The 16,533-nt window shown below is 43.8% G+C and overlaps 1 non-coding gene across 1 annotated transcript; it reads left to right on the top strand.

The window, feature by feature from the left end:
• The first annotated feature begins 292 nt into the window (after nucleotides 1-292).
• On the top strand, nucleotides 293-474 carry LOC149463407 (U2 spliceosomal RNA). The gene has a single exon (XR_016312442.1). It is a non-coding gene; the product is annotated as a U2 spliceosomal RNA (small nuclear RNA).
• Nucleotides 475-16,533: the final 16,059 nt, after the last annotated feature.

Here is a 16,533-nt window from a genome sequence, read left to right as displayed (position 1 = left end):
TTCCTTGTGGGAAGAAATCCAAATCAAGAGTCCACCATGGAAGTTGTGGGTCACTAGTACTTTCCTGGTTTGGAGGAACCTGAATGGCTCAGTGTCTCCTGATTCAAGTGGTGCTACCTTGTCTGGCCAGGGTTTAGGGAGGCAGAGAGCTTGCGGTGTTAAGTTCCTCCTGGGAGTGGTGCCCTGGAGATGCTCTGAGTATCACTATATGTTCTTCTCGGGCATCTTTGTTACCAGTTTCTTTGTAGTTATATTGGAAACATTCATGGAATGTAGCAGCTGCCAATCCTGCATCGCTTCTCGGCCTTTTGGCTAAGATCAAGTGTAAGATCTGTTCTTATCAGTGTCCAGAAAGGGGCACTGCTGTCATTCTGGTCTCGAGACTGGGATGGCTGATTGTATAGTATCCTTGCTGGTATGATGGGGATCCTGCAGGATCTTCCTCATGGGAAGAAAACCAAATTGAGACCCCCCCATGTAAGGTGTGGGTTGGTAGTACTACTCTAGTGTGGAGGGTTCCGAGGGGCCTAGTACCTTCTGATTTGAGTGGTGCTACCTTGTGTGGCCAGGTGATGGGAAGACAGAAAGCCCACAGAGTTAAGCGCCCCCTGGGGGCGGTACCCTGGAGGTGTTCTGAGTATCACTATGGGTTTCGGACCCCTCTGTGACAATAGACCCTCACCCATACCAACAAAACTTTTTCTGAACAACTTCTTATAGGCTAGGCCTTTTGGCTGAAATCAGGGCAATTTTTGCTACCAGACTGCAAGGCCTAACCACTGTCTTACACATTGACACTTTAACATAGGGGTTAGATCAGATAAGTTGTTAGCTGCTAATTAACACTGGGAGATCTAATCAGCCATTTGACAGATATTATGAAAGTGCCTGCAATCTGACACTTGAGGAATCCAACTTGGTGCTCACTTGCACTAAAAAACAAAACAAAGACCATTAGGGTTCCCAATTCACCTTCCCCATCAGAAACTCTGGTGAGACCAACTGCTACTTAGGCTCAGTGGCACTTACAGTGCCATGAAAGAGTATTTGCACCCATCCTGATTTTTTTTTTTGTTTTTTGCATATTTGTCACACCTAAATAATTCAGATCATCAAACAAATTTTAATATTACACAAAGATAACCCAAGTAAATACAAAATTCAGTTTTTGCATGATTTTATTAAGAGAAAAAAGCTGTCCATGTGATTGACATATATCAGTCTGGGAAGGGTTACAAAGCCATTTCTAAGGCTTTGGAACTCCAGGGAACCATGGTGAGAGCACTTATCCACAAATGGAGAAAACTTGGAACGGTGGTGAACCTTCCCAGGAGTGGTCGGCCTACCAAATGACTCCAAGAGCACAACGATCACTCATCCCGGAGGTCATGAAAGAGCCCAGAACAACATCTATAGAACTGCAGGCCTCAGTTGCCTCAGTTAAGGTCAGTGTTTATGATCCAACAATAAGAAAGAGACTGGGCAAAAATTGCCTCCATGGGAGAGTTCCAAGGCTAAAGCCACTGCTGACCAAAAAGAATACAAAAGCTGCTCTCACATTTGCAAACAAAATCTTGGTTATCCGCAAGACTTTTGGGCAAATATTCTGATTGATGAGACAAAAGTTGAACTTTTTGGAAGGTGTGCGTCCCATTACATCTGGTGTAAAACTAACACAGCATTTCATAAAAAGGACATCAAACCAACAGTGAAACATGGTGGTGGTAGTGTGATGGTCTGAGGCTGCTTTGCAGCTTCAGGACCTGGCAACTAGAATTCTGCGCTCTACTAGAAAATCCTGAAAGAGAATGTCCGGCCATTAGTTCATGACCTCAAGTTCAAGTGCACTTGGGTTATGTAGCAGGAGGGTTAGAGGGCAATTACTTTTTCACATAGGGCCAGGCAGGTTTGGATGGCTTTTTTTCCCTTAATAAATGAAATCCTCATTTAAAAACTGCATTTTGTATTTACTCGGGTTATCTCTGTGTACTATTAACATTTGTTGATCTGAATCATTAAACTGTGACATAGTTACATAGTTAGTCTGGCTGAAAAAAGACAAAAGTCCATCCAGTTCAACCATCAAAAAAAAAATTGTTATAATCCTACACCCACAGTTGATCCAGAGGAAGGCAAAAAAACCCAGTAAAGCATGATCTAATTTGCTCCTGCAGGAGGAAAAAATTCCTTCCTGATCCCCCGAGAGGCAATCGGATATTCCCTGGATCAACTTTACCTATAAATGTTAGTATCCAGTTATATTCTGTGTATCTAAGAAAGAATCCAGGCCTTTTTTAAAGCAACCCACTGAGCTGGCCAGAACCCCCCCCCCCCCAAAAAAAAAAAAAAAACAGGAAGGGGGGAAATACTTTTTCACAGCACTGTAGCTACAGGAAACCATAACGTATGCATTACACAAGACCCAAATGAGTGGAGGTGCTGCCAGAGGTTCCATTCTACCACCTATGGGGAGGATCACGCTATAATGAACTACACTAGGCAGGTAGCATAGGGAGAGAAACATCTAAGAGTCTGAACTACGGGACCACATAGCTAAATAAAAAGGGTTGCAAAAGATCAGGAAAATCTACTTTAACCTCAAGACAAGTGAAATTGTACATGCTTGTTGTATTTAGGCAAAATTTGCTCGTCCCGGATTTCGGTTTTAAGAAGGTCATCCATTTACCATACTTAAATGCAATTATATTATAGGTTATTTCCTTTGTTGACATTCTAAAAAACTGGAGGTGTGACTATGGTCCTTGGGTAGCAATGCTCACCTTTTAACGGCTGCAGCAGACATTTCTGTGTACGTTATTTCCATCTTAACGTACAACGTGAAAAACCAACATCTGTCAAGACAGGCCATACACATTTGCAAAATCAATAAACAACCGTCTCCAAATGTATACCGTATAGAAAAGTAAGTTACTCATGTGAACCATATGTTTTTCACATTGGAAACAATTATTGGAGGCATTTTTGGACATTATTCATCCGTGTCCAATCAAATCTTACTTTCTCAAATCCAATAAAGTTGTATTTTACGGCACAATAGAAACAACACTGATTAGAATTCAAAGAACAGTCTGCTTAGTTCACCAAAATTTTAATCCTACCCAAATGTTTGAATGGCCAGGAGTTCTGGTGGTCTGGCTCCAATGTCAGTTGCCGCACCTATCGTTAATTGCCCGACATTCTTGGCTTTCCATTATATAAATTGCTTCGTTACAAAGCATCCTTTATCGTTGCCAGAATGAAACCCCATTAATAGGAGTTCAGTCCTTGCCAAGTCGCCCCATTTGTTGAACAAAGTACATGTTGAGTTTAAGGTCTCTGGGTTATGTTGCTTTGTATATACTGTGACTTTTTTTTCGGTGGTCTAAAGATTGATTCTTTCCTGGAAACTGTTTTTAACTGCAATAGGTTACAGACAACCTTGTGTACCTCCAACATATGCAGAGATCAACAAGTTTCACTGTAACATCGAGAAGCAAATGTCAAATATCTATTAGACTCATGGTGCCTATTTAACTTCTTGCCACCAATGTAACGCATATGTGTGGCAGCAAAGAGGTTGGGTTTTAATGGCCATACATATGTTTCCATGGGTAGCAGAGCTTTCTATGCTAAGAGGATGATCCCCAGCACATTGACAGAGCTGTCAGACAGCTCTCAGTCTGTACAGATGATTCAGGAGGTGGCGGTACTGGTTTTTGATCATGTGACCACAAGGACATCCAATCACAGTGGTCAAGTGATCCACCAGTCCTTCCCAGGGAGTACAGACCTATTAAAGGGATACCTGGACTAGGCAGGAAGGGATTAAAAAGGGTGGAATAGTGTTCCATCATTGGTATTAGTGGAAGGAGTAATGCCCCATCATTGGCATCAGTGGGAGCAATCGTGCTCCATTGTTGGTTTCAGTGAGATGAATAGTGGCCCATCCTTGGTGTAGGTGGGAAGAATAATGCCCCATTAATGGTATTAGTGGGAGGAATAGTGCTCCATCAGTGGCTTTAGTGGGAGGACTAATGCCCCGTCATTGGGATTAGTGGGAGGAATTGTGCCTCATTATTGGTATTAGTGGGAGGAATAGTGCCCTATCGTTGGTTTCAGTTTGTGGAATAATGGCCCATCCTTGGTGTCATTGGGAGGAATAGTGCCCCATCTTTGGTATTAGTGGGAGGAATAATGCCCCATCATGGAGATTAGTGGGAGGAATTGTGCCCCATTATTGGTATTAGTGGCAGGAACAGTGCCCCATCATTTGTTTCAGTGGGTGAAATAATGGCCCATCCTTGGTGTCAGTGGGAGGTATAATGCCCCATCTTTGGTATTAGTGGGATGAATAGTGCTCCATTGTTGGAATTAGTAGAAGAAATAATGCTCCATCATTGGTATTAGTGGGAGGAAAAGTGCCGCATCATTGGTATTAGTGGGAGGAATAGTACCCCATCATTGGTATTAATGGGAGGAATAGTGCCCCGTCATTGTTATTAGTGGGAGGAATAATGCCCCATCATTGGTATCATTGGGAGTAATTGTTAGGAATGGACTTGCAAGTAATGGTGGGACTCACCCGCCTTGTGGGCTGCAGTACCAGGGCTGGCCAGCGGGTGCTCCCAGCAATCACAGACTCAACCCTGCAGCCAGCCAAACACCTGAAACTGCTTATGCAGGTGTATTTAAGTGATGGCCAGACCTGCAGTCTCTGCCTTGGTGTGTGTTTTTCCTGGGCCCTGTATCTTGTTCCTACATTCCTGTTCCTGTCTCTGTCTCTGTCTGATTCGTTGCTGACCCTGCCTGATCCGGACCTCTGCTGACTTCTCCTGTTTTATCCCTGGCGTGTGACCCCGACCATTCTCTGCCTGACCCCCCTGTACCTACCTGCCCGATTGTTATTGACCCGGCCTGCCTGACGACGCATGCATTGTATGTATTATCTGTGGGTGGTTGGTTTGGTTCGTTTGCACTGTGTTATGTTTTGGTATTGCACTGCGTTTATGTTTGTATTGTTAGTCTTTAATAAATTATATTGTTTATAACTTATCTGAAGCCTGCGTTTCCCTGCGTCAGTCACATACCTCTGGTCATACCCCGGAGCCCTGACATTACACCAAGGCAAAGACTGCAGGTCTGGCCATCACTTAAATACACCTGCATAAGCAGTTTCAGGTGTTTGGCTGGCTGCAGGGTTGAGTCTCTGATTGCTGGGAGCACCCGCTGGCCAGCCCTGGTACTGCAGCCCACAAGGCAGGTGAGTCCCACCATTACTGGCAAGTCCATTCCTAACAGTAATAGTACTTCATCATTGGAAGTAGTGGGAGAAATAGTGTTCTATCATTGATATCAGTTTGAAAAATAATTGCCCACTCATTGGTAGTAGATGGAGGAATAGTGCTCCATTACTGGTATTAGTGGGAGCAATAATGACCCATCATTGATATTAGTGGGAGAAATACTGTCCCATCCTTGGTATCAGTGGGAGGAATAATGAACCATCATTGGTATTAGTGAGAGGAATAGTGCCCCGTTGATGGTATCATTGGGAGCAACAGTGCTCTATCGTTAGTATTAGTTGGAGGAATAGTGCCCCATCATTGGTGTTAGTGGGAGAAATAATGCCCCATCATTGGTGTCAGTAGGAGGAATAGTGCCCCATCATTGGTATCAGTGGGAGGAATAGTGCCCCATCATTGGTATTAGTGGAAGAAATAGTGCACCATCATTGGTATCAGTGGGAGGAATAGTGTCCCATCATTGGTATCAGTGGAAGGAATAGTGCCCCATCATTGGTGTAAGTGGGAGAAATAGTGCCCCATCATTGGTGTAAGTGGGAGGAATAGTGCCCCATCATTGGTATTAGTGGAAGGAATAGTGCCCCATCATTGGTATCAGTGGGAGGAATAGTCCCTAATAATTGGTATCAGTGGGAGGAATAGTGCCCCATCATTGGTGTAAGTGAGAGGAATAGTGCCCCATTGATGGTATCATTGGGAGCAACAGTGCTCCATTGTTGGTATTAGTGGGAGAAATAGTGCCCCATCATTGGTGTCAGTAGGAGGAATAGTGCCCCATCATTGGTGTCAGTGGGAGGAACAGTGCCCCATCAGTGGGAGGAATAGTGCCCCATCACTGGCATCAATAGGATGAATAGTGCCCCTTCTGGATGTCAGAGACAGGATGTATGTCCAACTGTTGATGTCAGTGGGAGGAATAGTACCCCATGGTTGGTGTCAGATTGAGAAGTAGTGCTTCAGATCAGTTGGAGGAAAAATGTGCCATGGGGCTAGAAAAAGGTCTCATTCAGCCTGTGGGCCACACTTTGAAGACCACTGTGGTAGCCTAAAGGATCTGCATGGAGAAAATCCTTTATAAAAGTGTAGAGGAAGCCACAGCAGACCTGAAACAGACCAGATAAGAGACACCTACAGCAGAGTAATCCAGAGCAGCAGGGTCAGATTCAGACACCATCCCAGGTCAGGTCCGGAGATACCTCCATAATGTGTGCAGCCACGATTTCCATGAATAACAGCAACATGTTTCACTGTAGCAGCTATTTGAGACAGAAATCACAATAGAGTGACGCATCGTCTGACTCCCCTACAGCACCAATACCTAGTACTAAATCTTTTTATTTCAAGGTGGCCTTTGAGTGGCAACATGATGGGATATGCTCCGCGCCGCTCACAATTCTGTTCTCTAATTCCAAAACAATTTTGAAAGTTAATTGTCGAAAGAAAGGACATGCTGTGTATTGATATCGGGAACAGTTCCAAGCTCCAAGCTTTCAAACATTAATTAAAAAGACCCATCAGTAATATAAAGCATTTGTACAATAACCTTTTCTGCTCACCTTATCGATTTACGGCTATAAAACCAGTCAGTAGTTGGTCTTACACATGAAAGATTTAGATTTCAGGTGATTACCGCTAACAGCCTTTATGCACTGAAATATAATGTTCTAGTCTATAGAACAACTCATCGGTACGTTGGCTGGAAACATGTCGGCCGGTAAACCCTACAGCAGAAGTTAGCTTGAGCAAACTTAGTTATAAAGAAGTTATTAGAACTTGATTATTGGTAAGCAAAGGGAAAATGCTTCCCACCGTGATGGCATCGAATTGACCTGTTTTTAGAAATATTTCATGAATGTAATCATCAAAGGCCAACTATGGATTCCATGCTCCCCAAACCCCTATTGGCCCTCTTGCCTTTTTTGTCTTCTATTTTCGAATGTTTTTTGGCTGGGCACAAGACACCCACAGGGGCGGACTGACAACTCATGGGGCCCCCCGGGCAATAGGGGATCATGGGGCCCCTGTGTCCTTGCCAAAACTCAAAAAAGTCTATGAAAAAGGTACCAGGGGCATCTCATGGGGCCCCCTACTGACCCCGGGCCCTCGGGCAGTGCCCGAGTTTCCAAATGGTCAGTCCGCCCCTGGACACCCATCATCCTTTTAAGTTTTCTCTCGATGGAGTTCGGTTCTGACTGATGCAGAAAGTGGCAGGACTGACGTAATGATATCAGCACTAGAGATGGACCGGTTTGCTGGATATTTGCTGAACAATTAAAAAAATGCACAAATCACAAACATAAATTTCCCGGCACCCTTATCAACTAGCCTGCAATCTAATGTCCCTGTCTAACAACGCTCATTAACCCCTTGTCCTCCTGAGGATTTACCCCATCCCCCGTCCCTTCCTGACCAGGCCATTTTTATGGCGCTGCATTACTTTAACTGACAATTGCGCGGTCATGCAACACTGCACCCAAATGAAATTTATGTCCTTTTTTCCCACAAATTGAGCTTTCTTTTGGTGGTATTTGATTGCCTCTGCGTTTTTATTTTTTTGCGCTATAAAAAAAAGGCCAACAGTTTTGAGAAAAAAACTATATTTTTGACTTTTTGCTATTAATCCCTTCACACCTAAGGGTAAAACAAATCTTAAACCTGGCAAAGGCTCTATTACTGTCCACCCAAAAAAAAAAAGTTTGGGTTGTATTTTAACCCCTTCACTCCTAAGTGTAAAACAAATCTAAATCCCTAAGCACAATTTTGCAACGTTGACATGTGTTAGTAAAACCGTCCATATCATCACAACTACTTTGTACATCCAGGTGAATTATACCTTGTTTTTTTCAGGACAAATTGGGCTTTCATTTGGTGGTAAATGGTAATGGATAGCTCCTGATTTTTTTTATTATCAAAGGAAAACTGGCCCAAAATAGTAAAAAAAAAAATCTTTTTTGTTTTAATTTAGTTGTGTGTTTCTTGTTACTACCATAACCTACCACCAAACAACAACCCAAAATAAATTTTCCAGCTCCTGACCATCGCAACAATACCATATATGTGTATGTTATTTGTTGTTTGTACCCGTAGTACAGCCCAAAAACAATAGTGCGCATTTTGTTTTTTGTTTACCTAAAACACACTGACACTAATACCAATTTTAAAAATCATGACCTTTGACCCTGACCTTTTGACCTTGACCTTTGACCCTGACCTTGACCCAGACACTTACCCTGGCACTGAACTAGATCAAACCTTGATCTAGGTATTTTTATTTTCTTTTTTAATATTTATTTATTTATCTTTTGTTTGTTTTTTAACAAAATTTTTTTCTCTCTATGCCAGGAGTTAGAGATATACAATGTATCTCTCTCCTCCATTCATAGAGGGAAAAAAAACAAGGGGGCCAGGCTTTACAGTGACTGATCACTGTGATAGCCAATCAGAGGCTATCACCGTGATCATGTGACCTGGAATCGGATGTCCCGGGTCCGATCGTTAGAACGGGACCCAGGGCTCTCAGTGACACCCTGGACTTTGTTCTGGGAGCACACTGTGCGGCGCGCTCCCAGTACAAACTGCAAAACCAAGAAATAGAGAAGAACTGTGGAATGTAGTCCAATCATCCTGGGCTGGAATACCTGTTCACAGGTGCCAGAAGTTGGGTGACTCCATGCAACACAGATGTACAGCAGTTCTCAGAAACAGTGCTTATACAACTAAATATTCATTAAGTGATTCAAAGGAAAGCAAAATCTTCCAACATTTTTCAGTTTATATAGTGAATGTTTGAGTTTGTAAAGAAGAATACAAACACTGCTATTTTTTTGAACAGTCTAATATTCACGTTTCTTCAATTATTTTTAGAGGAACAACACAAATTTGATATATTTTTCTTCATGTTTTGATTTGGAATAGAATGTGTCGTGTTCCCAATGATTTTGTGTGTATGGAAATAAAAGCTATTAGAAGGATTTTGAGCTTTATTCACTTTTTTCAGCACACTGCTATTATTTTGAACACAACTGTATATATGGCGGTTGGGAAGCATAAATGAGTACACCCCAACAAATTTGTCAGAAAACCTTTACTTTCCTTTCAGAATCAACATTTTCTATGGAACACTATACTACAAAATACTCCCACAAAGACCGGCCACAAAAAAGTATTTTTCCCAAAAAAATTCATTCAAGACCATGTTCTAAAAATGAATATACCCAATGAAAGTCTTAGGAGCAAAGATAGATTTTAGACAGCAAAATCCTAATGAACAAAAACTCATCTCCTGGTGAGTCTAATTATTCATTAAACAGGTGTCCAGCAGACAGTGGATTATAAAAGGGCTTCACTTAACAAAGAAAACCCCTCCCATTTCATTCCGTCAACAATGGCACCACATGGAAGAGAAATGTCACAAGACCTGAGAAAGAAAATAATTTCTATACACAAGAAAAGCGATTGCTACAAGAAGCTAAGCTTTACTTACCAGTCAGAATACTGTAGCAAAAGTGATGCAAAAATTTAACAAGGTTGGAGCTGCAACCATCTCACAGAGACATCCAGGCTGTCCTCGGAAGTTACCACCTCGACAGGAGCGTCTTCTGATGAGAAGGGTTGAAGAAATTCGCCATGCAAGTTCACTGCAGTTAGCTAAAGAAGTTGAAAGCCAAACTGGGGTGATTGTTTCCCGTGACACAATACTGCATACACTACAAAGGAATGGCATGCATGGGTGTCAGACTTGAAGAAAGCCTCTCCTAAAGCCCATGCACAAAAAAGCCCGCCTAGAATTTGCCAGGGGCCCATGCTGGAAAAGAAGAAGACTACTGGGACTCTGTACTCTGGAATGATGAAACCAAGATAAATGTTTTTGGAACTGATGGCTTCAAAACTGTATGGTGTCGCAAAGGGGAGGAGTACAAAGAAAGATGCATGGTGCGTACTGTGAAACATGGTGGTGGTAGTGGCCTTCTGTGGGGTTGCATGAGTGCTGCTGGTGTTGGGAAGCTGCATTTTATTGATGGTGTCATAAATTCACAGATGTACTTCTCTATATTGAAAGAGAAGATGCTACCATCACTCTGTGCCCTTGGTCGTCGTGCACTTTTCCAACATGACAATGATCCAAAACACACATCTAAGGCCACTGTTGCATTTATGCAGAAGAACTGGGTGAGAGTGATTCAGTGGCCAAGTATGTCTCCTGATCTGAACCCAGTCCAACACCTATGGGGAATTCTGAAGAGACAAGTTGAGCATCACTCTCCATCCAGCATCCAGGCTCTAAAAGAGGTCGTTCTTGAAGAATGGAAAAAGATCGATGTTGCAATATGTCACCAACTTGTTCATTCCATGCCTAGAAGACTCGGTGCTGTCCTCACAAATCATGAAGGTCATACAACATATTAAATGGAGTCGTTTTTGTTGTGGGATGGATTCTTTTTGCATCAACTAATTTGAGTAAAACTGAAGATTTTGTAATCCCAGTTATATTATTAACGTTACTTCCATGTAATGAGCGAAACAAATGTTCTATATAACTGTTTTTTCAAAATTGTGGAAATTCTTCTTGTGTTCGTTGAGATATTGATTAAAATCTTACTTTACAAAAGGGGTGTACTCATTCATGCTGAGCACTGTGTATCAGGGGTCTCCAAACTTTGTAAACAAAGGGCCAGTTTGCTGTCCTTGAGAATTTAGGGGGGCCGGACTAGGGTCAGTGGGTGTAGACAATGCCCTATGTTTGTCAGTCGGAGAACTAGTGCCCCATCATTGGTGTCAATGGAAGAAATTCTGCCCCATTGTTGTCAGTGGGAGGAATAGTGCCCCATCGTTGATGTCATTGGGAAGAATAGTGCACCTTTGTTTGTGTAAGTGTAAGGAATAGTGCCCCATCATTGGTGTCAATGGAAGAAATTCTGCCCTATCATCAGCGTCAGTGTGAGGAATAGTGCCCCATTGTTGGTTTTACTGGGAAGAATAGTTCCCCATCATTGGTATCAGTGGAAGGAATAGTGCTCCATCATTGGTGTCAGTGGGAGGAATAGTGCCCCATCATTGGTGTCAGTGGGGGGAATAGTGCCCCATCTTTGGTGTCAATGGGAGGAATAGTGCCCCATTGTTGGTGTCAATGGGAAGAATAGCGCCCCATTGTTGGTGTAAGTGGGAAGAATAGTTCCCCATTGTTGGTGTCAATGGAAGGAATAGTGCCCCATCATTGGTGTCAGTGGGAGGAATAGTGCCCCATTGGTGTCAGTGGAAGGAATTGTGCCCCATCATCTGTGTTGGTGGGAGGAATAGTGCCTCATTGTTGGTGACAGTGGGAGGAATATTGGCTCATCGTTGGTATCACTGGAAGGAGTTATGCCCCATTGTTGATGTCAGTGGAAGGAATTGTACCCTTTCAATGGTGTCAGTGGAAGGAGTACTGACCCATTATTGGTGTCAGTGACAGAAATTATGCTCCATTGTTGGTGTCAGAGGATAGAATAGTGCACCAAGGGCCAGGTAAATATGAGCAAAGGGCCACATTCGGCCCCCCTGGCCGCAATTTGGAGACCACTGCTGTATGTGTTTAGTTAAGATGAGATCAATTTAGAACACAACCAATAAATATTAAATAAGCGTTAGCATGCCAATGCAATTTTAAAAGTCATTTTATTTATTTATTTTTCATTCAGTAAGGCTCCATTCACACTTGTGCGACTTGTTACGCAACTTTGGACACAAAATCGCATGACGAGTCACATCCCATGTATTTCAGTGGAAGCCGTATAAATCTATAGAGCCTAATGTTGTAGCGACTTTTAAAAAGGTTCCAGCACTACTTTGATGCAAGTTTCACGAGACGTGCGTGCCATAGACTGCAAAGAAAGCTCTCAAAAGTCACGTGAAAGTCGCATCCTAATGTCATCCATGCGTCAGTTGTGCGACAGTCAAAGTCAACGGCCGAAGCCGCCTCCGAGTCGCACCCATCCAAAGCTGTAATAAAGACGTAATGTGAAGTCACAATAAAATTCGCACAACTTTGCAGCCTAAATTCCTGTTTTTTCTGCCCGAATATTTTGTGAGTTGATGACTTCCTGTCCTATCCACCTGTGCTGCCTTCCTATTGGTTACATTATTTCCAGCTCTTAGAACACTCCCCTACAATATTATGGAGATAAGGGGAAAGGGAAGGAGGGGGGGTGTCTTTGGTTCTCACTTCCTGTCCTAGGTGACAAGGCTTCAAAGACATAGTATGGTGAGTCATCCTAGGACAAGAAGTTTGTTACTTGCAGGATCACCGGCTGAAAATATGGAAAAAATTACTCATGGAAAACTAATGCAGTCAACACATCTAAGGATTGATAAGCTGCAATATATTGAATTTTTGTTCTTGGATTTAGATATACTTTAACCACTTGCTGACCACACTATAGGCAAATGATGGCTACAGTGCGGTCGTCCAGTTCTGGGAGGGTGTCATATGATGTCCTCCCAGAACGCGCCCTCAACAGTGGGCACCCAGCGCTCTCTATAATCACTGTGTCGTTTGGAGACATGACACAGTAAAGGGCCAATCACAGCGGTCTTTTACCACGTGATCAGCTGTGTCCAATCATAGCTGATCGCCATGTAAACACACTTGTCAGTTAACAGCAGTGCATTTCTCATACTGTCACAGCGTGAGGAAAGTGCTGCCAATAACTGTCACTTTGAAAGGAGACCTCTGCACTGAATATCAGTGGCCTGATTATCAGTGTAGCCCCAAAAGTGCCCAGCAGTGCTGCCAATCTGTGCCCATCAGTGCTGCCAGTCAGTGCCACCTATGAGTGCTGCCAAACAGTGAGGCCTATCAGTGATCTTCAGTGCTGCCTATCAGTGCCTATCATTGCCATCTATCAGTGCCCATCATTGCCATCTATCAGTGCCCATCAGTGCTGCATATCAGTGCAGCCTCATCAATGCCCACCAGTGCTGTTTCATCAGTGCTGCCTATCATTGCCCATCATTGCCGCTTAACAGTGCCCATCAGTGCTGCACATTAGTGCAGCCTTGTCAGTACTTCCTCATCAATGCCCACCTCATCAGTGCTGTCTATCAGTGCTTATCATTGCCACCTATCAGTGCCCATCAGTGCTGCATATCAGTGCAGCCTCATCAATGCCCACCTCATCAGTGCTCATCAATGCTGTCTATCAGTGCCTATGATTACCCATCATTGCCGCATATCAGTGCAGCCTCATCAGTGCCTCCTCCTCAATGCCCACCTCAACAGTGCCCATCAATGCTGCCTATCATTTCCCATCATTGCCGCTTATCACTGCCGCATATCAGTGCAGCTCACCAGTGCCTCCTTATCAATGCCCACCTCAGTGCCGCCTCATCAGTGCCCATCAGTTTTGCCTATCACTGCCTATCATTGCCAACTATCAGTGCCCATCAGTGCTGCATATCAGTGCAGCCTCATCAGTGCTTCCTCATCAATGCCCACTTCATCAGTGCCCATCAATGTTGCCTATCAGTGTCTATCATTACCCATCAGTGCTCATCTGTGCCATATATCAGTGCAGCCTCATCAGTGCCTCCTCATCAATGCCCACCTCATCAGTGCCCATCAATGCTTCCTATCATTGCCCATTATTGCCAACTATCAGTGCCCATCAGTGCTGCATATCAGTTTCTCCTCCGCAATGCCCACCTCATCAGTGCCCATCAATGTTGCCTATCAGTGCCTATCATTGCTCATCATTGCCTCCTATCAGTGCCCATCAGTGCTGCCTATCGGTGCAGCCTCATCAGCGCCTCCCCCTCAATACCCACCAGTGTTGCCCCATCAATGCAGCCTTTCAGCACCCATCAGTGCAGGCTCATCAACTCACATCAGCGACAGAGAAAAATGTTATAATAAAAACTAAGAAAAATTTTTTTTTCAAACTTTTCACCCCCCCAGTGGTGATTAAATACCACCAAAGAAAGTTCTATTTGTGTGAAAAAAAAAAAGTCATATGAGTCCAGCGTCGCATGACCGCTCAACTGTCATTCATAGTGGGACAGCGCTGAAAGCTGAAAATGGGCCTGGGCAGGAAGGGGGTGACAGTGCCCGGTAGGGAAGGGGTTAAAGGCCACATTCTGCCTCTCATTATCAGGATCATTATTTCTAAGAATATTTGGTAAGTATACAAAAGAGCCGAGAATTAGTACGAACATTTGCGAAACACAAGCTTTCTGTAATTAATGGAATATTCAGCATATGCCGGAGTAACCAGCCAGAAGCATTTAGTGCCTTTTGATATTTCACATCAAACATGGGTTGGGGCCCTGGGATGAATTACATAAACATGTATATCCCGCCTTGTGACCACCGCCAATGGCTCCAACGTCTGGGTCATGACTGCTGGTCTGATGGGTACATCGTCCCCTTCAGTTCATGTCAAAGTAGTGCTTCCTCTCTAAAGGTAGAGCGATGGACGGCATGCCTCGAAGAATGAAATTCATGTTACTAAATACTTTATTAGTTTTGGATGGGGGGGGGGGGGGGGGTTAGAAATTCTTCTTTCATTTTTTTTCGTGTCCCGGTTTGGTGAGATTTACGTTCACCTCTGCTGCCCTCTTCTGGAAATATTGGAAATAAGCTCAATTCCTTATACCCAATACCTCCTTTAACACGTTATCATTTTTTTAAATAGTAATGGTTTATTAAATGCTTTGGAAACATATAGACAGTACAGGTGTACAATTAGACCATTGTTGGACAAACAGTGAGCAACAATTAAAGTGGAACTACAATACCTCTGAGCACTACGAGTCAAAAACGCTTTTTAAACTAATTTTTAATATTCAAAGCAAACGCCCCTATCCATCCATGTCTCCATTTCTCTGTTGAGAAATCACTTTGAAACATACCCCCCCTAGCATGTGGCCATCTTGAGTAAGGGCAGATGATACAAGTAGCACTTACTTCCTGGAATCCATCTGCCCTTAGCTCAGGCAGGGACGTGGATAAGGGGGTACCACCAGGGACGTATTTACTACAAGGCAAACAGGGCACTTGCCTAGGGCGGCATTTTTTCCCCCCAAGAAGAAGGGATGAAAGAAGGGACACGTGCTCCACGGTAACCATGTGGGATCCGAGAGTTGCAGGCTGCTTGATGGTTTATGTAGATCCTTACTCTCATTCCCGGGGATGTCTGGAAATGACGTTGAGTGTCTTCCTCTCTATTGCTTGGGGGGGGGGTAGTGGAAGGCTCTCACAGGTGGGGGGCAGGGGTGTTTTTGGTCAATGTCAGGCTCTTTTCACAGGAGGGGGAAGGGGGGGTTGGTGTTGGTCAGTGTCCATGGTGCAGACAATTTTTGTGTTGCCTAGGGCAGCAGAAAACCTGAATACACCACTGGGTACCACCAGTCCTCCTGTATGAGACCCAGGCCAGCAGGGGTCTCAGGTATCTGGGTGAATCAGATGTGGGCAGGGAGGGTGATCGGCAGGGCTGGGGGGGGGGAATACTTGAACTAATCCCTTGTATGGCTCTTTCTGCAGCAGCTGAATGCTGGCTTCTTCTCCTCTCCCTCCCACTGGCTTTCAGCTGTTGCAGAGAGAGCCATACACGGGAATCGGTTCCCCCGCCGCACTCATTACCTTCCCTGTGCACCATATGCTTTCCTCTGCTGCCCAGCCCCCCCAGTGTAATGGAATCCTTCAGGATGAAAAGTTGAAGAAGGGCCCAGTAAATATGTCACATTTACCAGCCCCTTTGTTTCCCGAATGAACAAAATGAGTGATTGGTGCTGTTCACTCACTGTGTTCATTCATAACCGAAGCATAGTAAACTGTGTTTTTTGGGGGGACCTGTCAGGTTGGCTATAGAGGGCCCCGTGGTTTCTAACAGCAGCCCTGAGCTCAGGCATGAAGGTGTGCTTAGCTGAGAAAACTCCTCCTCCCCTCCTGAAGACTCCTGGGATTTATGACATCAATTGCCTAGGCCTGGAAACCAGGAAAAACTGTAGAAAGAAATGGAAAAAAATGTTTAAAACAAGTGACTATAATCTACTTTTCTATCTATTTATTAATGGTAGCAGCAAAGGGGTTAAAAATTGTCAATGTCGATTGAGTGAGTGAAGATCCGCTATAGGTAGGCAGTTTTTCAGAGATCCCAGAGCCTTACTTTAAACTAAATATAAGGAGTATGGTTGGGTACAGCTCTTTGGGCCAGCCTTTCTTACTCCAGAGGATCCCTCGAAAAAGATTTTGGGG

This window comes from Staurois parvus, unplaced genomic scaffold (assembly GCF_062004578.1).
Source record: "Staurois parvus isolate SC_StPar_1 unplaced genomic scaffold, SC_StPar_1.0 ptg000154l, whole genome shotgun sequence".
Taxonomy (NCBI): Eukaryota; Metazoa; Chordata; class Amphibia; order Anura; family Ranidae; genus Staurois; species Staurois parvus.
This window is presented reverse-complemented; position numbering and strand designations above follow the sequence as displayed.